Source organism: Balaenoptera physalus (genome assembly GCF_965194825.1).
Source record: "Balaenoptera physalus genome assembly, chromosome: 5".
In the NCBI taxonomy this organism is placed as follows: Eukaryota; Metazoa; Chordata; class Mammalia; order Artiodactyla; family Balaenopteridae; genus Balaenoptera; species Balaenoptera physalus.
Genome location: NC_138884.1, coordinates 104,449,590 through 104,474,106, shown reverse-complemented (window position 1 = coordinate 104,474,106; position 24,517 = coordinate 104,449,590). Strand labels below are relative to the sequence as shown.

The following is a 24,517-nucleotide window of genomic DNA, read 5'->3' as shown; positions in this document are numbered from 1 at the left end:
ACTTAAAAATCTCTTCAAATCCTTACTTGTCCTCTATAATTTGTTATGATTATTCTCATTTTACAGAAGAGGAAACTAAGTTTAACAGAATTCTGATGAGTTTTCCTAGATCATACAGCTAGTAAGCCACAGAATGAGGGATTTGACCTCAGTTCTGACTCTCCCCCAAAGCTCCTATTCTTAGAAAATAGAATTAAGTTGTTGAGAAAAGCAGTATTTGGATCCAGCTGGCTGTAGTTTTCAGTCCCACCTCTTCCATGTGACCCTGTGTCGATTATGGGATTTCCCTAAACACTCATTTCATTATCAATAATATAGGAATTAAAATGACGAAATGATTAAATTAACTGTTGAATATGCTAAATAAGTCGGAGTAAGAGCTAATGCTTATCCAGTGGTTATCATATGCTGGGCACTGTTTGAAACATATGACATGTATTAACTAATTTAACAACAACCATATGGCTTAGGGGCAAATATTATACCTATTCTACAGTTCCAGAAACTGAGGCATACAGAGTTTAAGGGATTTTTTTGTCCAAATGTCTTTCAGCAAGATGTGGAAGAAAGGGATTTGAACTCAGTCAAGCTGGCTCCATGATTTTATTTGCCTTTTTGCTATATAGTCTGTGCTAGTTTACAGTTTGGTATACTAGGCCATAATAAGCCCTGAAAAACTACATCTCTCTTACTCTATTTATTGCCATAGATTTCAAGCAATAAATATGCCACCTGACATCAACTTACTCTGAACTAGTACAATTCTGTCTTTAAGACTATAGCAAATAGCAAGTAAAATAAAGATATTCAAATCAGTACTGATGAATTAGAAATCAGTAAAATGTTTTAACTCCTGAAGATGTGGATATTCACACTTTATTTCTGTTTATTTGGTGTTTTTTTTTTTTTTTTCAGAGTAGCACTTTGCACATAATGTGCAAAAGTTATAATTATCACTATTTGTCTTGGCAAATACCTCCACTTTCCTATCTGTATTGAGGAAATCCATACTTTTATTATCTAGGTTTCTCCCACTCTTTGGTTCATGTATTGCAAGTAAGTTTCTGATGTGAGTTAAGTTCTTTGGAGGGTCTGATTGCAAGTAAGTTCTTTGGAGGGTCCTATGGAGCCATTCATTACAAATGGAGCCACCATGGCTAACAGGGATGACCTGACAACCGTTCCATGGTGAGTCTCCAAGGAGTGACAGCTTGAACTATAGCATATGTGCTTGGAGAGCTTTCGAGGGACAGCAGACTGCATTTGTGGTCTTATTGTTTCAGAATGCCAAGGCATTATGGGGACATGACTGTTAACAATAGAGCCTGCCATTGTTTTGGTGTTATTTTTTCTCAAGGCTTTCTGAGTGACAGTCCCTGGGGAGAATGAATTATCATCCTTAACTTGTAACTTAACTGCTCCTTTTGTCATTCTGCATAATTGCTGTCACCCAGGTAAAACTAAATAGTTTTTCTCCCTGGTAAATTCTCCCACACTCAGCTTGGAGACCTTCAGGCAAGACAGGCAGTGGGGAACCTGGGCAGATAATGTGGTGATCTAAAATCACTCCTAGAAAAGGAGAGTCTTTGAAAAGCTTTGTCTCTGAAAACAAATGTCAAGCACAGTGAAGACATTTGTTTAAATAACTAAAGTTGCCATTTATTTAGCAATTACAAAAATAGGTATTAAAATAGCATGTGCCATATAGAGTTGTGAAGGTTAAATGGTTAATACATTGAAAGTGCCTAGCCCAGTGTGTGGCATAAAATAAGAGATCAGTAAGTGTTAGCCTTTATTGCTTTGTGACATTATGTGTTTAATCATTATTACTGTCTTTCAAGGTAGTTACTATTAGTGCCATTTTATAGATGAGAAAACTGAATTTTATTGGAGCTGGAATTTAGAAGTAAGTAGGCTAAACTCTGAAGTCAGATGTGCTTAACTTCCAAAATGCTCTCTGATTCACTCAGTGACTTGTGCCAAGGGAGAGATTGAGATAGTTGGCCACCCAAGGGAAATGAACAATATTTGGGGTTGATCATAGACTATCAAGTTTACCAGTTAGTCCCATTATTTGAATGAATTTTTCCATTTTTCCATAAAGCTGTATTTTCATAAAACGAATATAATTGGTTAAATACAATAATCTATTTTGAAAAATAACTGTTTGGATAATTTTTTTTATTTTCATGAAGGCCTTGAGGCTGATAAATATTGATAATAATATTATCAATATAATATTGATAATAATAATATTTAGTAATAGCAGTCACAATAATAACAATGATGATAACAAGAATAATGTGAATAGTAAAGGTTACCGTTTATTGACCACTTACTATGTGCCAAGCATTTTTCTAAGAACTTACCATTCATTATCTCATTTAATCATCATTAGGCAGGAGCTATTATTATCCCTGATTTATATGTTATAAAACTGAGGCTCAGAGAGGTCAAGTAACATACGGAACGTCCGAGTTATTAAAGAGGTGAGACAGGATTTGAATCCAGGCAGTCAGACTCCTGAGTCACGCTCTTTACCCGGGTAGCACATGATGAATTGAGACTCAAGCCCAACACTCCCTTTCTCACATGCTCCCACTCTTTCCTTCTCATTCAAATCCATGATAAGCATGGATCCCTCCTGAATCCGCCTTCTGCTGTATCTACATTTGGTTAGATTTGCAGGACATACTCGTTCGATTTTAGAAAGTGAGATGTTCTTAGACTTTATTATGATCCATATTGGCAGTGCCCAAACAAATAACCCAGGGTAAGTACAATATAAGGACTGAATTCACAGACTATAGAGATGATTCTCAGTCAGGTCTGAAAGAGTAGGGGATGCGGGATATGGGTAGGGATGGGGGCTGGAGCCTGGGGAGTGAAGGAAGTCTCTTTGGAGCCATGTTAGCATTTCTAGAAAAGAGATACATTGAAAAGCACATTCATATGACTACCGTTTTCATTATATACAAACTACAGAAAGGAAAGTTCAGCAAAATCTTTGCTGGCAGGTGAAGGAAGTATGTTAAAAAGAGAGGTAGAACAACATTGACCTACCTAAAAATATGTCTAGTTTTCACTCAGACAGACCTGTGCTTAAAGACTGCATACATTTTTGAGCAAGTTATTTCAACTGAGCCTCAACTTAATCATCTTTAAAAAAGGGATTCTGATACTTTTCTTACAGGTACAATTCCTAGCACATGGTAGGAACTCTATAACTGGAACCTATTGTTATTATTATCATGATCATTTATCTTAATTACAAGGTTAAATGAATATTCATTCAATGGCAAAATGATCAGTAATTTTGAAAATTCATATCCACATTAATTTTATTCTTGATGCCCCATAATTGACAATATCTTTCTATAAGCACTGACAACTGTAAATATACTCCACTTTATGGTCTATTTCTCTCTCTCTCTTTTTTTTCATGATCTCTATGATCCCCCCTCCAAAACAGTATATCTCTTCAGTTTATGCTTCATGACTTTTCTCTCTAAGGTACTCAAAACAAGAGATTCCAGTTTTCACATCATACATAATGTATTTTGTATTAAAACAAAGAACAAAGAACAATTTCAACTCCTGACTTACTGAAAGCAAGTATTGTAGTCTGTCCATTTCTTGATGAAATTCCTCATTAGGGGTCTTAAAATGTACAAAGCCTTGTTTCCATGCTGATATAAAAATATTTAAAAATACTGTGAAGACTAGGCTGTTCCCTAGAAATACACTGAGTTGCAAATTCCAGCTACATTCTTTGAGGGGTTAAAGTCATCCTGAGGAGTGTCCCGGAGAACAAATCACCACAGTGATCAGTTGGTTGTGATACTGCCACTTTCTCGTGAGCTGGACCTTAGTTGCCAGGGTCAGATACTTTGCAGCTGTCCTGGCAGTCACAGGGAGGAGTTGATATTTAGCCTAGGACACCAGCCAAGAATTATTTATCTGTCAAAACTTGTCAAATATAAGTCAGTGTTACTTTGCCTGCTGAGCCCTAGACTGTTTGCCTGCCTGACTTCCATGAGGGAGATCTTCAGATAATTTCTATAAAGGCAGGAAAGGGCAGCCTTATTGCAAAAGGTAAAAAGAGAAGTAAGACACTCTTTCGTAACTTTCTCCTCTTCCACTAAAACCAAACGAGCATCCTTTGAATTTTGAATGCATTGTCTCCACAGGCAGCAACACTGAATTTTGAGTCAGGAAAAGCAACACCTTCCTTTCCCTGGCTCGCCCCTCAGGACCTTTGGATTTCAAAAGTCAGCTTTGAAACACCTGGTTTTCCAGGGGTTTGAAATGTGTCAAATTGACTCAGGCTTGCCTGGACACTCCTTTCAAGTGTGGGAATGGTGACCTCTTCCAGGTCACCTTCCATGCTCTTTTTCATGCTTGGATCCCCTGCACTGCAGCCCAGACGGGACCAGTTGCTCCTCTCTCAACCTCTCAGTTAAAAGGGCACATTTGGTTTGCAGAAAATAACAAGAAGAATCCAAGAATACTTGTCTTGGATTCAGTTCTGTTAAAATTTTCTTTGATAACAAGTTTGTTTAGGGGAAGGAGGAGGAAAAAAGGAAATCTGGGGTGTGTTTGTGTGTGTGTGTGTGTGTGTGTGTGTGTGTGTGTGTGTGTGATGGGAGGTGAGGGTCCACTTACAGCCCTACTGATAAAAAACAGCAGATATTTGGAAGCACATCATGGTTTTATTTTTCAACCAAACTGCAGGGCTGAGGGGTTTGACTGCTGGGAGAAAAGAGGGCACATTTGTCAGAATTTTCACTTTGATGCATGCTTATGCAGTTATTAAATACAATATCTGAGGGGATATGAATTGCTCTGGTGTCCAGTGACTTTAGGGCTAAGGTTTACCTTATGGCTTTGCAAGTCTGCCCTGTGGCTTAGAACAGCTTCATATTGAGTGAAGGTATTTGAGGCCCATTACCCTATAGAAAAGCAGCTGAAAATTTAATTTGCCTACTGGAGAGTAAGCTCACAGGTGTGGGGAGAAAACAATCAATCAATGTCAATAAATGTGTTTTGGAGAAATTCTGTGTTTCTGCCTCCTGTGTGATTTCAGTGCAAATTTTAGGACATAGTAGGTGCTTGATAAATGTCTTGAATGAAGCTATGTACTATGCTATGTTTACATAGCAAGTGTTACATAACTCTTTAGAATTCTTCCCTTGATCTAAGTAATAAGCTGGTAATGAGTCCATGTGATATTTATTTATTTATTTATTTTTTATTTATTTATGGCTGTGTTGGGTCTTCGTTTCTGTGCGAGGGCTCTCTCTAGTTGTGGCAAGTGGGGGCCACTCTTCATCGCGGTGCGCAGGCCTCTCACCATCGCGGCCCCTCCCGCTGCGGAGCACAGGCTCCAGACGCGCAGGCCCAGCAATTGTGGCTCACGGGCCCAGCCGCTCCGCGGCATGCGGGATCCTCCCAGACCAGGGCCCGAACCCGTGTCCCCTGCATTGGCAGGCAGACTCTCAACCACTGCGCCACCAGGGAAGCCCCATGTGATATTTAAAAGACAAAACTGGTTAGTAGAAAGGATACCAATTCAACTTAGGTGCTGAATACACGTTGGTTGGATAAACTGAAAATTCACGACTGAAAACTATTGCCAGTAAAGTAATTTTATGCTGCCTGGCCCCAGACATAAGCAGAACATATATTAAACATATATTTATGGTAAACACTTGCAGTTCATTTTAGAGAAAATAATTCCCGGGGCAATCTATCTCTGGACTTGTCTAGAACAGTTGTTGAAGTCATAATTAAAATGTTTTCCTTGATTTGGAAGGGGAGAGGAATTGGGACCTTGGTTGTCCAGCTGAGAGGAACGGTCCTTTATGGAGGAGGAGGTGACATTCTTTCCATCCATAATTCGGTGGCTTAATCCTTAGCAACAGACCTAATCATTGCTTCGGGCTTTCCAGCTGTGTTAAACCAACAGAGTGATATGAAGACTGTTAAGGAAATGTCTGGTTGTTCACATATTGATTAAATCCTATACATCATCATCGCATTTTTAAGGTCAAAATGAATAGAAGTTAGGAAACTCTCCCAGCATCCTCAAATGACTAAATGTTTAATTACTGAGAGAGTGAAATAGCTTAAGTCTGCTGCAAAACATGCAGCCTGAGTGCCTGTTTAACAGTCCTTCAACTCACCTTGAAAGACAGCCCTCCTTAGGTTGCACTCCTTTTAGAAAAGAGTTCCAGGGAATATTTGCCAGCTCTTGAATAACATCAGTTGATTTCCTTTTATCAGACCACAATATCTATGTACTTAATGATGTTTTCCTCCTTACTTTAGCTTAGAAGGAGCACAGGGTCAAATCTCTTGCTCTGCTACAGACTTCATAAAGACCAAGGATTTTTCATACTATTTGTTCCCTTCTGCTTGCTGAAGGCTTTATATGTATAACATTTAAACACTATTTCCCTGTTTCTAATTTAGCAGTCTTATTTGTGTGTGTATGTGTATTGTAAACCATAGGACACTTCTTTTTGTATTATGTGACCTATAAAGCACATATTTTGAATTATAAATTTAAGTTTATAATTATAAATTTAATTATAAATTTATAATTATAAATTTAACCACAAGCTATACTAAAATCAATGCTAGCTGTGCCATCTTTGGCAAGTTTCAAAACTCTTCTATGCTTTTGTTTCCTTACTTGTAAAATGGGGATTGTAATGTTTATCTTATAGGGTTGTGATGAGGACCAAATGAATTAATAATGCAAAGTATGAACTGTAAAGTATAACATTTACCATTGACTCTAAGCTCCTTGATACCATACAAAGTAATTTAACCATTTTAAATTCCCAGGGTTTCAAGCCACACATGGCATTCATTGTCAAGGCTTTTGGCCATGGGATCTTACAGGTCTGCGATGGCTTTGTATTTTCTTCAAAAACCTATTTACCTTCACCTTTACAATGTCTTCCTGCTTCCAGCCAACCTGAATAGAACTGAATCCTTGTTCTTGTTGCTACTCTGCTATTCTGGATATACCAACATTTCTCAACCTCGGTGTTATTGACATATGGGTCTGTATAACTCTTTGTTATAGGTCTCTGTCCTGTTTATTGTAGGACATTTATCAGCATCTCTAATCTCTACCCACTAGATGCCAGTAACATTCTCCAGTTGTGGCAACTAAAAATATTTCCAGGTATTGTCAAATACCCCATGGTTGGCAAAACTGTTCCACTGGAGAAACACTGGTTTATAGCGTTTTAAGGTACTTATTTAATAAAATAAGTTTCCTGGAGCCAGAAAAGAATCTTAAATTATTTAGGAATTTAAATATATATAATTTACTAATAAGGCAGGGCCACAGTCGAACGATATCATCAAAATAAATCTTACATGCAAGTAGGTATTTTTCACCTTTATTTTACATGATTTGTGGAACACCCAGAAGGTCCTTTTGCTTCCTTGAAATATCTACTTACTCAAAGGCTATACGGTCTTAAATTCCAGCATTAATAAATGAGCCCTTTTACATGCTATGTTCTTTTAAAAACCAAAAGCCCTGGGAAAGAAGTGCTAATTAAAATTAGTTCACACCGAGGTATTAATAGCAGGGCACAGTGAAGAAAATTTGTAGACACAGTTGAAAGACATACTGACTTACCTTGTTACTTTGAGCAAGTCACTTAACCTCTCTCAGCTTGAGTTTCTTCATCTGGAAAATAGGAATGATGAAACTGACCCACAGGTTCCTATTTTGAGCATTAAATAATCTAATGCAAGTAAAAATACTTTTTAAAAGCTAATACTGCTGGGTTTCTTTTTTCAGCTTTTGTGACATTCTTCTAACTAAAAGCCTAAGATATAAGACCACTGAACATCTAAGATGGAGACATTTAAAATAAATTCCATGGACTTCAAAGTTTTAGCCACAGTAATCTCTGAATTTTTAAAAAAAATTTTAAATAATGAGCTTTCAGGGTTTCTGGAGTATCTGAGAGAAAGTTGAAGGCCAACTAATAACAGAAGTGCAAAAAGATTTCTCAAATGACCATCTACCTTTTAGATATTACACTCCCTACCAATTACCCATGACCCTTCCAGCCTTCTGGCTGTCCCCTTCCAGAAGGGGAATAGCAATCATTATTCACCTTCTGATTGGACTTTTAAAATTCAAAATGGAAGTTATATTACTATATTAACTCAGGGAAATGCTATGGAAAACCATCTATTACATGTATAAAACCAATGTTTGATATCAACCGGCCTAAGATGAGAGACTGTAGCCTATATTCCTGTATTCTGGGCTGGTCACCTGAACACTGTGCTTATCAAGTATCTGGGTAGTTCCTACCTGCTTTCCCTCTGTAAAATCACACTGTTAGAGACAGCATAGTCCCAGCAGGCATTGGTAAAATGCCAATATTACCTTGTGGAGTGGTTAGACCAAATTAATGATTGCCCACCTAGACTAGGAACAGTGAAATTTTAATCATTTACCTCTGTCTAGATTCAGTCACCTGCTGTTACTAGCCACACTGCTCTGCCAGATATTTTTACAAACTTTGTGTAATTTAATTTTTCCAGCAAAGCAGTGAGAGACATAAATATTCTTGTCTTCCGTATGTTATTCATGAAGTTACTGAAGCTGTAGGAGTTAAGTGTGTGAGGGTCAGGTGTGGAACTGAGATTCAAACTTTGATGTTCTTGCTTTAAATAAGCACTTTGTACCTCACAAACCAGGGAATAAATAAACCTTAACATATCACATGGTCAAGTCCTGACAAGCTCAGTACAAATAGCAGGACTGTATCTAACCTTGAATTAAAACCTCAATCCTCTGAACTCTTATGCTTCTTTAATATTTAAACCTCTTAGTACTTGTATTATCTTTTTTATATCAAAACCATTTATGAGAATCACCCTTATTAGAATGAACGTTGTGGTATTTCCTACAATTCCAGTCTTTCCAGCATATCATTCATTCATCCATTCATTCATTCATCTATCCATCCATCCATTCATTCATTCATTCATTCATACCTCCCATGTTTGGGGCCCTAGGAACATAGAAATACATACAATGGGCATAATCCAGTGGTTCTTATTCCAATTTTTGTTAAATGAATGAAATATAGCTTTGCTTGACTATTTTAGTTACTGCTCCAAATCCCTAGAGATTATAAATTATCCTTTCATAGCTCTTCACACACACATGTTTTTTATTTCAGGATTTTTCCCGCACCAAGTATGTATAACTAGCAAGTGATACTCAAGGTCTGGAAAATAAGTTCTCACGTGGTAGAACCTTTTGTCACCTATTTCAAAAACAAAATCCACATTTCTCCTTCATCTCACTTTTGCTTTTATTGCCATAAACTTGTCTGTATTCATTATAATCATGGTTGCTGACATAGATAATCAGCCCAGTATGTGAAGGGGATTTTCAGAATTTTCACAAGGCTGGAGAAAAGTCCCCTGTGTGAAATGTAACCAAGTCCACAGAAAATTCTTGTGCCTTCAAGTAACACATTTTCAGGCTTTTACTTTCTAACTCATCCACTTCTGTGAACCGCACCTCCACACCCTGCCATTCTGCTTATTTTTAAATATATTCTGCTATTGTTTATTTAAATACAATGTTTGCTTTTATAATGCTTTCAGATTTACAGAAAAGTTGCAAAGCTAATATAGAATTCCCATATATACTTCGCTCTGTTTTCACCGTTGTCAACACATTATATTTCTATGGTACATTTGGCAAAATTAAGAAATTGACATTGGTACATTACTGTTACCTAAAGTCCAGAGTCAGTTTTGATTTCCATTAGCATCCTCTTTTCCCAGTAGCCAATTTGTATCACCTTGCATTGCTTTCCTATCTCCACTGTCCTTCTGGTCAGTGAGAATCTTTCTGTTTTTTTCATGGCTTTGACAGTCTTGAGGATTGTTAAAATTCTTAGAATTTCCTTCAGTCTGGGTTTGTCTGATGTTTTTCTCATGATTAGACTGGGGATATAGGTTTGAGGAAGAATACCACAGAAGTGAAGTGCCTCTCTCATCTCATCTCATATCAGGGGTACATGATTATGATGTTAACCTTCACCAACTAGACAATGTAGTGTTTTTGAAGCTTTCTTCATGGTACAGTTATTATTTTTCCCCTTTCCTGTGCTATTCTTTGTAAAGAACTACTAAGTCTAGTATATTTTCAAGGGAGATGGAGAGAATCTAAACTCTGCCTTCCTGAGAGTTGGAATTAGAATTATTCTGTAACAAAGTTGTGCTGCTTCATAACTATTTATAAATTCATTGTTTAGGATCACAATATCCCCTAAAATTACTTGGTAACAACAACTTCCTTTTTCAACTCTATTATCTCTAGCTGTTTTTGTTTGTTTGTTTGTTTGTTTCTTAGAATGGTCAAACAGGGAATTTTTTGTTCGTTTGTTTTTTAACTTCTTGTTTTATATTGCAGTATAGCTGATTAACAATGTTGTGTTAGGGAATTCCCTGATGGTCCATTGTTTAGGACTCAGTGCTTTCACTGCCGAGGGCCCAGGTTCCATTCCTGGTCAGGGAATTAAGATCCCACAAGCCCTGTGGCATGGCCAAACCGCATCCCCCCCCCCCAAAAAAAAACCCCAAAACAATGTTGTGTTAGTTTCAGGTGTACAGCAAAGCTGTATTTTCTTAGCTAAATTCTGCCACACAAATGTACATGCTTGTGTATATACACATACATATAGATATACATAACCTTTGCAAAGCAGAAAGTCAGTTTTCACTAGCTGCCTCCCCCTTCCTTCTTCTCTTCCTGATTTACTCTCCTCAGCTTCAGAATCTTCATTCTAGTCTTTTCCAATCTTTTCCACCCCATCTTTCTTACTTTAATACTGTAACAACCACTCTTCCATGAGTCCCCACTCATGGAAGGGACTATTGACAAAGTGAGGACAGTATGTTCTAGAAATATATAAATTTGATTGCAGGAAAAGGGTGATACATATCCCAATAGGTAAAAAAAAAAAAAGTGGATTTTATTTGTTCCCTAAGAATTGAAAATAGAACATGCCTTTGAATATATAGCCACTCTCATAAAATAGCTTCTATTATTTATTCTGTTTCATTCATTATACGACAAATGTAAATAAAGTGCCTAACGTGTAATGAACTGTTACTATGCAAGAGCGGACTCTGTTTCCTGCCAGCACCCCAAGAAATTTTTTAGGAGTTAACTGGAAATTGTTGTTTCCAGATTAAGATTTTCATGATAAATAATTATAAAAAGTTAAATTCCTTTAAAGGTTGCAGAGTGACTTCCAATAACATAGCTGGAAATTTCTTTCCCAGTGATGGCATGCAATAGTGTTCTGTTTGCATCCCTGCCCTTCCAACAGCCTCCAGGGAACAACTTTCCTTTTATACCTTGTTTTATATTATCAAAAAAATTAGGAGCCTAGCCTCAACTATTTCAAAAGTCTCTTCCAGCTAAAAAATTATATTTTTAGTAAGAAGAATAATCACTTTGAATCAATAGACAAAGATTTGAATTCTGATCCCATTATTTTAGGTAAATTACCTAACATCTCTGAGATTCAGTTTCTTGATCAGTAGAAACTGTTTGAATATAATGATGCCTCAGATATTTTTGAAATCCATAAAATTTCTAATTTAAATATGCATTAATTAAGTGCCATTTGCCTCCTTGTCTTGAGATTTCTCAAGTTCTAAAGAAAACTAAAAAATTAATAGATATGGTCTTACATTCTGATCCCATCCTTAGGCAAATTACTTAAATTTTCTATGATTCAGTTTCTTCATCCACAAAAGTAGAGCTGATATAATTATTCTCTTAGTATTTGTTGATGTTCAAATGAGGTTATATACAGGAAATATCTGATTCAAATATGTCATCATATATGCTGGTTCTTTTCTTTCTGTACACCACATCCTGATTTTGGTTGTATTTGACCAAAAGGAGAGACAGCATTAAGATAGAAATCTGTTCCAATGGAGAGAGAGCATAGGCTTTGGAGTCAAGGAGACTCAGGAGTGAGTCCTGGCTCACCAATTCTTTAATGTTTGCAATGTACCTTCAGGCTTCTCCAATTTTCTCATTTGTGAAATAGTACAATTAGTGTTGGGAGGATTAAACCAGGTAATGCATTCAAAAATGGTGTTGTTTATTGTTTTGAGGTAAGACTGCTAAAAATCATAGTGCTTTTAATACATAAGTAAAGTGAGTCAGATTTTTGCTTCATTATAGAAATGATATTTTCAATATATATTTCTGAAACTATAACTAGATTAACCTCACCTTGCATTACAACTCTGAACAATCGTCAGGGAAATGTTCTGGGTGACAATGGCATGAAACCCCTTTATGGATTAGCTACTTATTCATTTATTCAATTATTATTGACTGAGCACCTACATGTGCTGGTGTCTGTTCTGATTGCTAATTTATTCTAGGCTGTTTGAAAACATTCTTTCCCATACAGTTTAAGATGATGTCAATAAAAAAATCATCAAGCTAAGTAATGATGTGATTATAAACATTTGGTTATTAGACCCTTACATCATAAGCTATATTCGATGTAAAAAATGAAATATCAAAAAAGACATTTCAGGACAGTAAATGTTATATTTGCAAGGATTCTAATCAAAGGTGGAGTGCTGCTTTCTATATCTGGGGGTTTCTTCATAGATGACAATACGATATGCCACAGGTAAGTCAGATAAGGACTGAAACCTTCTCTGGAGAGCATCTAAGAGGTACCTGGGTTTTCTATAAACTTTATGGCTATTTTCCACTGAGTTTGAAAAAAAAACTCCAATTCTGGAGCAGAGCAATTCTAGCAAAAGGTTGATGCAGGTCCTACCTCTGCTGTCAGTCAAAATATTTTTTCTCATGGACTCCTGGAGCTCTGAGACCATGACCTTGCTCCAAAAGAGATCTAGTTGTGCACTTCTTATTAACATGTACATATGTCAATAATAATTCTCTTTGGAAAATTAGCCTAAAGTGGGCTTGATATTTGAGTGCCAGCAGCGCTTTTGAATTCTCAATGTAGGATTGTTTATCTGCTAGATAACGTGACAATGAGAGAAAGATAAACATATATGTGTGTGTGGCAAAGAGACATGAACTATATAATAAGGTATTTTGACTAGTGGCCTGTGACATATTCCCATTATTAGACGTGCCTTCTCCAGAGTAAAAACAAGAAAATCATCTACCCGTGATCTACTATTTCCCTGTTGTGTGGCCCTGGGAGAATTTCTCTAACTCTTTTAAAACTTGGTTTCTACTTTTATGCAATAGAACTGAGTCAGTTCTCTAACTTATGGGGTTAACTTAATGATTAACTTAAACGATGCCTCTAAACTGCTTTGTGCAGAATTTTGTGCATCTTAAGTGCTCAGTGAAAAATGTTCAATATTTTTGTTATTTTTAGTATCATTATTATTGTAATTGGTGATAGTGGTAATGACGGGCTGAGAGCAATGGGAAGTAAGATCTCCCAAATATTCTCCACTATTTCAATTTTGCATCTTGTTTATTCCCCAGCCATTTCTTTGGTCACGTCAATTCTCTACTTCTTATTGCAATGTGACTCACACTGAGGTTGTTCTTTGCAGGGAATCTAGGGGGAGCTTGTGGTACAGAGATTAAGAAAGCACTAGCAAAAATAAAGAAGGGCTGTTTATTGGAAGCCACTTGAGATTTGAAGTAGATCAGAGCTGGGTTTGGATTGCCCTCCGTCATTTGCTATCTCTGCAACCATGCACACATCTCTTAGTCTCTTACTCCTCAAATTCTCATCTGTAAAGGAAATAAATCACACCCATGTCCCAGAGTTAATACGAAAGTTCAGAAGATAAAGAACCCATAAGAATTAAGAAAATGAAAGACAAAAAATTCAAATAGAAAAATGAAAAAAGAGGTAAGCAGACATTTCACAAAAGAAGAAACATAACTGTTAAATATACTGCAAGATTTTGTTTCACTAGTAATCTGGAAAGTGCACGTAAAACCATAAGGAGATACCATTTTATCTATCAGATTGACAAATTTTTTTAAAAGTCTGACAATATTAAATACTGGCGAAATATGTCAGAATAGAAACTCTGATGCATGGTGGTGACAGAATAGTACAACTATTTTGGAAAACAACTTATCATTAACTAGTAGAGGTGAAGGTTTGCATATTCTAGGACCTAACAATTTTGCTACCGAGTCTTTACATAGAGGAACTATTTTAGGAAAAAAGAGAATATGAAGATGATTGACATTTTTATCACCATCTATATGCCAAGGACTTTACAATGTCTTTTATTCTCACAGACATTCTGTAAATGTGGCTCTTAATGCCAGATAAAATATTCATGTGGTGCAATCCTTGCAGATCTTACTTTAGAGTACCATTTATAATTTCATGATTTAATTAAGTGCTGGCCCCTGTACAGACATATGTACAATGTGTCAGTTATTCATCCAGGGGACTGATTAGACACAAATGTCAGTAGGAGAGGGCAGGGGAATCAGTGGAGATACCTGCTTTGCATCCCATCTCAGGTCTAAATGAAATCTGAGTTTTAGCCTCTCCTGTAACTTAGCCAGTGGTTGGCCTTTCCAACAAGGTTCATATATTACTCTTCAAAAGAACTATATTCATAAATCGCTAGTTTCTACTTACATATTGTAGGACTTTTACACTAGATCCCAGACATTTTTCTCCTCTCTTTGCAAGATACCATTCTACTTGGTGATAGGAAATGAATATACATTAAATTATGAGTAATATGCCACTATACATTTCCATAATAGAATACTTTGAAACAAGCCCCCTTAATCAAGCTTCACATAATAGATTCACCAGGCAAATGGAGCTCCCACTTCACGGTATAAAACATTGACATTTATAACGCATTCAATGTCAGGGTTTGAATTCTAGTTTGCTGGCATACTAGTGCTCTAACTTGTTGAGTAATACACTTACCCAGAGCCACTTTGCTTTGTTTCCCAGTGTGATTGTGTCAATATTCCTTGTTATTATACTTAAGTAATTTTACTAAATATTATGTAAATTAAATAAAAATGTGAAAGGAGTTTTTATAATAAAGACTGTGTTAAAAGACTCAATTAAGGGAGTTTCTTAAAATACTGTGGCATTAGATGTAGCTGAGAAAATTGACAAGATAAAGAGTCATAAAACTGTAAGATAAATGCAAAAGACTGATATGTTTCATGAACAACCTTGAAATTCTTGCTTCCATTTAATGAAAGTGGAATTGGTAATTGTATAAGATGCATTATGGGGGCTTCCCTGGTGGCGCAGTGGTTGGGAATCTGCCTGCTAATGCAGGGGACACGGGTTTGGGCCCTGGTCTGGGAAGATCCCACATGCCACGGAGCAACTAGGCCCGTGAGCCACAATTACTGAGCCTATGCGTCTGGAGCCTGTGCTCTGCAACAAGAGAGGCCGCGATAGTGAAGAGGTCCGCGCACCGCGATGAAGAGTGGCCTCCACTTGCCGCAACTGGAGAAGGCCCTTGCACAGAAACGAAGACCCAACACAGTCAAGAATAAAAATTTTTTTAAAAAAAGATGCATTATGGGTGATATTTATGTAAGAAAGATAAAGGAAATGCAAAGATGGACATAGGCATGCCACCTTTATATGTTTTACATTTAAAATGTTATTTTTCCCTGCTGTTTCAAGGTTTTCAATTAATTGATCAATTACCCTTTCTGATCAGGTTTGATAAAAGGGATTCTACAGTAGAGACAAAGTTTCAGCATCTAATACAGGAAATTAGAAAAAAAAGCGCCAGATTTTGGTAGCATTGTATGTGCAGAAATTATGCAAGGATATTTTCTCAGCTTATTCTAAAATAATGGGCACCTATAGTAGTGCAGAGTCCCATTTCTGGATGTGTTTTTAATCTAGGTACCCTTCCTTTCAGGTTGCTAGAGAAGTTTTTCTTTGTCTGCGGATCAGACTTGATGTATTCCAAGGTCCATTATGTATTCAATAAAAATATGTTCATCTGAAACCCTAAATTCAAGAATTTTATTTTTCTAAGAGTAAAACACCATGATGCTGCAGGACCAATGTTAAAGATTACACTTTTACTTGGATAGACTTTTCTGGGTTAAAATAGTAGTGGGGATATGTGATTCCCAGAGCCCTCTTGTGTGTTCCTCAGGGTATCCAGAAGTAAGCTGGAGAAAGGATCTTTCTTCTTGTCTTGTCACTGGAAGTGAATCACACACAGACTACCTAATTCAGACTACAATTGAGATAATACTGATAGTGACCACCAATCATCCTTGTCAAGTTAAGCATGGTACCCACATAAATTCTCACGGATTCTTGGCATTCAGTTTCCTGGTGTCACGATGGATTGATTAGCAGCTCTGCTCTTTCAAAAAGACCATCATTCAGGGATACCTGTCTCTTTGACCACTCCAAGTTTTCAGGTGATTCATATTGCCATGTAAGGGTGGACTTTTATACATTATAAAACAGTCATGTTTTCCATTATGTAAATGTAATGGCGATCCTAGGGAGGTACAGATCGTTATGGCTTGTAATAGAATGGATTATCACCAAAAGGAATAAAAAAATCTTAAAATGCAATGGAGATCTTGAATAGTGAAAATGGTAGAATATCAGAGCTGTGATCCCTTTCCTATTAGCTTGCAACTTTCTGGTGTCTTTACTAGTAGTTCACTTGGAGCCATCTGAGCTCCTGAATCATTGATCAAAAAGTCAAAACTTAACTCTACTCCTCTACTCTAATGAAAATAACAGTTCACATAAATTGAGAGCATATTTTCTTCCACAGGCTGTGATAAGGGCTTCCTATTTTATTTAATGTTTTATATCAGTGATTATTGAACATTAATGTGCATAACAATCTCCTGGTGAGTGGTTAAAATGCAGACTCATAGCTAATCATCCCATTCCCTAGTTCAGATTCAGAGTTCTGGGGCAGTACCCAAGAATTTGCATTTCTAGCAGGCTCACAGATTACATGATGCTACAGGTCTAATAAACACATGTTGAGTAGCTCTGCAGATGATTCTCTGAGTGAGATACTACTATAATTATCCCTATTTCATCCATGAGAAAACCTAGTCTCAGAAAAAAGGAGTAAGTCATTTTCCCAAGATCAAAACATAGAAAAAGTGGAACCAGGATTTGAATTTGACAACAAAATCCACTATCTTAGCTTCTGTATATATTACACCTTGACACTGGGTTCTACTTCCTTTTCAATAGGATTGGTGAATTAGGTCCTTGGTTTCTATTTCACCAAAAGAAGCAGAGTGGCTGTAAAGACTAGAAAAATGATATCCTGGTAATGTTTTCTGGTAGTCTAAAAGTATAGAGCTCCAGACTCAGGTTGCCAGGGTTTGTGAATAGCAGTTGAGGCATTGGCAACATCCCAGGATCTCAGCAGGCCTGGAGATTTTGAATGGACAATATTTCTTTGTTGAGTTTCTCAAAGTAAAATTAATCATGGCTGGACATTGTTTAAAAATTGTCTGAGTATACACTTTTCAGTAATTGATTTGTTTCCACATGGACACCTTGTTTTCCATGCAAGTGGCTCTCCTTGATGGATGATTTTATTCTACTTAGTGTATGCCAGGGGGCAGTGTGGTTTAATTATAGTGATCATGTGTTTCTTGAGACCATGTTGCTTTATTCTTTCTCTCTGAAATCTGTGCTTATAATCCAAAGGAGGATGGGGTATAGGACTTCCTATGACTCTCAGTTAAGTCTAGCTTCTAAAACCAGCTCACCTTTGCCTGTTCTTGCTTCTCAAATATTATACCATTTCTCCAGTCCAGGAACCCTAAACAATTCTGACTTTTTGAGGATAGTTTTATCAGCAAGAAGGTAGCCGAATAGCATAGAGTAGGATTGTACAAAGTTAGTTTTGAATACCTATTTAAACATTAGAATGAAATGAAAGAAAAGCAAAGTGGAATCTAACATTAATATAAATGTGATTCATTAAAGGGTGCTGAGCCAAGAGATGTTACAGAGTGGAATTAAGAAGTATTTAGTGACCTCTCAGGACTTTAGGATAACCACTTAGGAAAATAGGTCGTGACTATTTTTGACACTCCAAGGACTCAATCCTTGAAATGCAGGGGCATCATGGCATGAAAGACATTTGTGTTATGGATTGAGAGCTCCATAAACAACAGATGTTTTATCATGATTATAGCTGTCTTTCTATGAGCTCTCAAGAGTACATACACAAGGAAAATTTGTTATTATTACTATTTGGCCTTGGGGAACTCCCTATGTCATAAGTGTAAATTCATATGAGCAAAAAGGGCTTTTTTATGTGCAGTAACATAGTGCGATGGTTGAGTGTACAGCATCCTGAAGTCAGAATGCCTGGGTTTGAACACCAACTTCCCATTTACTTGCTGTATGATCTTGGGTAAGCAAGTTATCCTCTCACCTATAAAATGAAATCTGTAGGATCGATGAAAGGATTAAATGGGTTAAAGTATGTAGGACATTTAGAAAGTGCCTGGTACCTAGTAAATGCTACATTAAATATGTGTTACTTATTGTAATTAGTGGCCACAAAGTCAAGAATGAGAGCTTGTGGATAAGCCACTGTGACCTCTTTTCCTAGGCCTTTATCCTGATTTCTCTTGCAGTCTTCTCATGCTGAGGTGAGAAGAACCATAAATTAAAGTATTCTACAGAAACATAGCAGCTCTTCTAAGCACTCTATTCTAGGTCACCTTTGCTCTGGGTCTCACATTAATTTATTCTTGGAAAGGGGTCCCTCTAAAGGGAAATCAACTCCAGGCCTGTCTTGCTGTAGCAACTCTGAAGGAGAAGCATTGCAAAAAGGAAAGAACCTATTCAGTGGAAAAGAGTTTTTTAAAACTTCTTTATTCCTCTTTCTAAAGGTTTTGCTCCCTAGTGTCTTGGTCCATTTTTTTCTTCTAGGAATAAATTTGTCTGTAATAGATACCTCTTCTCCATCTCCTCTTGGATGAAGGCAGAGACTCAGAAGAGGCACTGTTTGAAGTCACCTTCATGTTAACATACAGTCTCTAAAGGGCATAGCCAAGAGCATGCTGTGCACTGAACTAAATGACTATGTTGCTGTGGCAGCTTCAGTCAGATCTTTGTCACCTTACTTGGTATTTTTGTTTTATTTATTTATTTAAATTTTTAATGTTTTTAATTGGAGTACAGTTGCTTTACAATGTTGTGTTAGTTTCTGCTGTACAACAAAGTGAATCAGCTATACATACACATATATCTGCTCTTTTCTGGATTTCCTTCCCATTTAGGTTACCACAGAGCACTGAGTAGAGTTCCCTGTGCTATACAGTATGCTCTCATTAGTTATCTATTATAGACATAGTATCATAGTGTATTTATGTCAATCCCAATCTCCCAATCCATCCCACCCACTCACCTGTTCCCCCTTGGTATCCATATGTTTGTTCTGTACGTCTGTGTTTCTTTTTCTGCTTTGCAAATAAGTTCATCTGTACCATTTTTCTAGATTCCACATATATGCATTAATATATGATATTTGTCTTTCTCTTTCTGACTTACTTCACTCTGTATGGCAGTCTCTAGGTCCATCCACGTCTCTGCAAATGGCACAATTTCATTCCTTCTTATGGCTGAGTAATATTCCATTGTATATATGTACCACATCTTCTTTATCCATTCCTCTGTTGATGGACATTTAGGTTGCTTCCATGTCCTGGCTATTGTAAATAGTGCTGCAATTAACACTGGGGAGCATGTATATTTTTGAATTGTGGTTTTCTCCAGGTATATGCCCAGCAGTGGGGTTGCTGGGTCCTATGGTAATTCTATTTTTAGTTCTTTAAGGAACTTCCATACTGTTCTCCATAGTGGCGGTATCAATTTACATTCCTGCCAACAGTGTAAGAGGGTTCCCTTTTCTCCACACCCTCTCCAGCATTTACTGTTTGTAGATTTTTTGATGATGTTTTATTTTGTTTTGATGATAAAATTTTCAATTATTATAATTGAATAGCATATATTTAAGAAATTTTTTCTTTTGTTTTATTATATTTAATCCACTCAAAAGAAATTCAGATGTTAAATCTTTAGTATCACAGAGTTATATTGTCATTATCCTTCTTTTTATCCAGCTTTATTGAGATATAATTGACATATACTATTGTGTAGGTTTAATTGTATACCATGTTGGTTTGATACACTTATATATTGCAAAATGATTACCATGATAGTGCTAGCTAACACCTCCATTATGTCATATAATTGCCATTTCCTTTTTTATAATGAGAATATTTAAGATCTAGTCTCAGCAACTTTCAATATGTAAGACAGTATTGCTAACTAAAATCACCATGCTGTACATTAGTTCCCCAGAACTTACCTTACAACTGGAAGTTTGTACCCTTTGACCAATACCCCATTTCTCTTACTCTCCAGCCCCTGGAAACCACCATTCCACTCTGTTTTTTTATGAGTTTGACTTTTTTTAAAATTTAGATTCCACATATAAGTGAGATCATACAGTATTTGCCTTTCTCTGTCTGACGTATTTAACTTAGCCATAATGCCCTCAAGTTTCATCAATGTTATTGCAAACAGCAGGATCTCCTTCTTTCTCACAGCTGAATAATATTCCATTGTGTATATATACCACATCTTCTTTATCCAGTCATGTGTTGCTGGACACTTAAGTTGTTTTCATAACTTGGCTATTGTGAATAACATTGCAATGAACATGGGAATGAATGCAGATATATTTTTGAGATCCTGTTTTTATTTCCTTTAGATATATACACAGAAGTAGAATTGCTGGATCATATGGTAATTCTATTTTTAATTTGTTGAGGAACTTCCATACTGTTTTCCATAGTGGCTCCACCAATTTGCATTTCCAGCAACAGGGCAAAAGAGTGCCCTTTCTTTCACATCCTTCTCCAACATTTGTTGTCTCTTGTCTTTCTGATGATAGACATTCTGACAGGTGTGAGGTGATATCTCATGGTGGTTTTGATTTACATTTCTCTGATGATTAGTGCTGCCAAGCACCTCCTCATGTACCTGTTAGCCATTTTTATGCCTTTTTGGGGAAAATATCTATTTAGTTCTTCTGCCTATTTTATAACTGAATGTTTGTTTAATTGCTAATGAGTTGCATGAGTTCTTTATATACTTTGGATATTAATCCCTTAATAGATATATAATTTACAAATATTTTCTCCCTTTCCATAGATTGCCTTTTCATTTCATTAATTGTTTCTTTTGCTCTGCAGAAGCTTTTTAATTTGCTGTAGTTCCACTTATTAGTTTTTGCTTTTGTTGCTTGTCTTTTGATGTCATATCCAAAAAATCCTTACCAAGACCAATGTCAAAAAGTTTTTTCCCTATGTATTTTTTTTCTAGAAGTTTTATGGTTTCAGTTGTTATGTTTATGTGTTTAATCCATTTTGAGTCAATTTTTGTGAATGATGTAAGTAGGAGTCCAATTTCATTCTTTTGTATATGGTTATCCAGTTTTCCCAACACCATTTATTAAAGAGACTATCTTTTCCTTATTGAGTATTCTTGAGTCCCTTGTCAAATATTAGTCGACTGTATATTCGAGGGTTTATTTCTGAGCTTTCCATTCTGTTCCATTGGTATATGAATTTATTTTTTGCAAATACCGTATTGTTTTGATTACTATATCTTTGTGAGATAGTTTGAAATCAGGAAGTGTGATGTCTCTAGCTTTCACAAGAAAGCTTCTTTCACAAGATTGCTTTGGCTATTCTGGGTCTTTTGTGGATCCACACAAATTCTAGAATTCTTCTTTCTAATTCCGTGATAATGCCATTGGAATTTTGATAAGGATTGCATTGAATCTACAGATGACTTACAGTAGAATGGACATTTTAATGATATTAATTCTTTTGATTCATGAACATAAGCTGTCTTTCCATTTATTTGTGTCTTCTTCAATAATTATTTTCATTAAAATCTCATAGTGTTCAGTGTACAAATCTTTCATCTCCTTGGTTAAATTTATTCCTAGGTATTTTATTGTTTTGATGTTATTTGAATGGGATTGTTTATTTCTTTTTCAGATGTTTCATTGTTAATGTATAGAAATGCAACTGGTTTCTGCATGTTGATTTTGTAATCTACAACTTTATTAAATTTGTTGATTAGTTCTAACAGTTTTTTGGTGGAGTCTTCAAGATTTTCTGTATATAAAATCGTATCATCTGCAAACAAAGATAATTTTACTTCTTTCTTTTCCATTTTGATGCTTTTTATTTCTTTATCTTGACTGAATGCTCTGGTTAGGACTTCTAGTACTGTGTTGAATAGGAGTGGTGAGAGTGGGCACTTTTGTCTTGCTCCTAATCTTAAAGGAAACCCCTTCAATCTTTCACTGTTGAATATGATGTTAGCTGTGGGCTTATCATATATGTCCTTTATTAGGTTGATATATGTTCTTCTACATCCAATTTGTTGAGCATTTTTATCATGAAAGGATATTGTATTTTGTCAAATGGCTTCTCCGCATGTGTTGAGATAATCACATGAATTTTATCTTTCTTTCTATTAAAGTGATGTGTAACATTTGTTGATTTGTGTATATTGAACCATCTTTGCATCCCAGGGATAATTCCCACTTGATCTTGGTGTGTGATACTTTTAATGTATTGTTGAATCAGTTTGCTAATAGTTTGTTAATAATTTTTGCAGCTATATTCATCAGGGATATTGGTCTGTAGCTTTCTTTTCTTGTAATGTATATTGGCTTTAGTATCCAGGTAATGCTGACCTCATAAAATAATTTTGGGAGTCTACCCTCCTCTTCTATTTTGGGGGAAGTTTGAGAAGGATTGTCATTAATTCTTTAGATATTTGGTAGAATTCACCAGTGAAACCGTCTAGACCTGGGCTTTTCTTTGTTGGTTGTCTACCCTACTTTGAATTAGTCAGGGTCAAATCCTTTGCTAGTAATATCTAGGTTCCAGGAATCTGTTTTTCCTTCATCTTGAGAGATGCTTGACTAAATCAGAGGTCTAAGAGATTGAAGGAGGTATGAAACCCTGCTTATCCTATACTCTCATGAATATACAAAGAAGAAACTGTGGAATGCAAAGATAGTATAAGGGAAGCAGTTTGTAGACAGTTTGGGTACCCTACAGAGTACTTTTTAAATACCACCAAGTTAAGAACAGGATGCCATGGCTTTAGGACCATAGTAAAGGATATAGTACCTATAGCTAACTCACCAGTTCTGCTATAGATGATCATACTACTCCCATTATATTCATGCCATTCAATCTAACTCAAATTACCAGATCCCATTCCAGTGAAAAAATTTCTGTTGCAACCATCAATGGCGTCCCCTTTTCATCAGAGCACCTCTTTTCATGTGATCAAATGATCTGAATATAAGTAAGATTGAAAACATTTGAAAAGGTCAGAAATGTTTCTCAAATGCACTTTATTATGTTAAATATGTTCTGATCAATTAGAAGTTCTGTACAATGCCCTATTCTCCCCTAAAATGACTTGTTGAATATTGAGGGATAGAATAATTTTGTAACTAAAACAATCATTGCACTGAGTATAGAACCTATTAAAGCTGTTGTTCTTTCTTAAATTGTTCATCAAAGTGTGTGTGCGTGTGTGTGTGTATGTATGTACATAGAATCAAACCCAGGAAGCAGGGTGACCTGGTGTTTTATTTAGCAAACATTCTGAACAATATCAAAGCAACATTTCTATCCCACATGGGATGGGGTTTTTCTTGTGACTGGGCTATGTTTTACTTGCATCAGACTTTACGTAAAACTACATCAACAAGTTCAAAAAATATAAATGTTGGAGTAAAGAAGATTCAAGGATGAAAGCAATCTTTCAAAAGCACTATTATAAGTATTTAGTGTTTTCTCTTCTTCTTTATGTATCATAAATCTGTGAATCAGAAGTTTGTACAAGTATTCAAAAATGACTTTTCCAAATGCCAGAGTCTTTGTTAAAAGTGTCTGAGTTTGTGTCCAAGTAAACACACTGTCTCCCCTGACACAGACACAGGAAATAGTGTATTAACAACTTATGTTCTGCCAAACAGGTTTCCTAACTGGAGCCACCGTCTTTTCCTATAAAATGAAACCCTAAAATGTCAATATGAATAAATTGCTAATAAAGAACTCTTCACTTATCTTTAATGCTTTGCCAAATACCAACTTGATTGAAATGCTGATATTTAGTAGAAAGAAGAAAGGGGTATCTTGAGGAAGAATCAAACTAACAAGGGTAGTAGGCTAGAGTATTTCTGTGTCAAATTCCATCTGAACAATCCTGTTTTTTTAAAGGTCGGAAGCCCATACATACTTGGAATTTTTGCTCTCTGCCTTTGATTTAAAGCACAAATCAAAAGCCTGTTCTATGAAAAGAAGTGCACTTGAGCAACCCAGGAATGTGCTGAAGCCTTTCTA

General features: G+C 36.2%; 3 long non-coding RNA genes across 3 annotated transcripts in view; 2 read left to right on the top strand and 1 right to left on the bottom strand.

Annotated features, from left to right (window-relative positions):
- LOC309661227 overlaps window positions 1–24,517 on the top strand; it is a 993,791-nt gene that overhangs the window by 923,788 nt on the left and 45,486 nt on the right. The gene's annotated exons all lie outside the window — the stretch shown is intronic.
- LOC309661221 overlaps window positions 1–24,517 on the top strand; it is a 122,816-nt gene that overhangs the window by 70,513 nt on the left and 27,786 nt on the right. The gene's annotated exons all lie outside the window — the stretch shown is intronic.
- LOC309661224 lies at window positions 5,229–15,490 on the bottom strand. Its single transcript, XR_014263906.1, has 2 exons — window positions 7,664–15,490; window positions 5,229–5,951 (listed from the first exon to the last, which is right to left on the bottom strand). It is a non-coding gene; the product is annotated as an uncharacterized lncRNA (long non-coding RNA).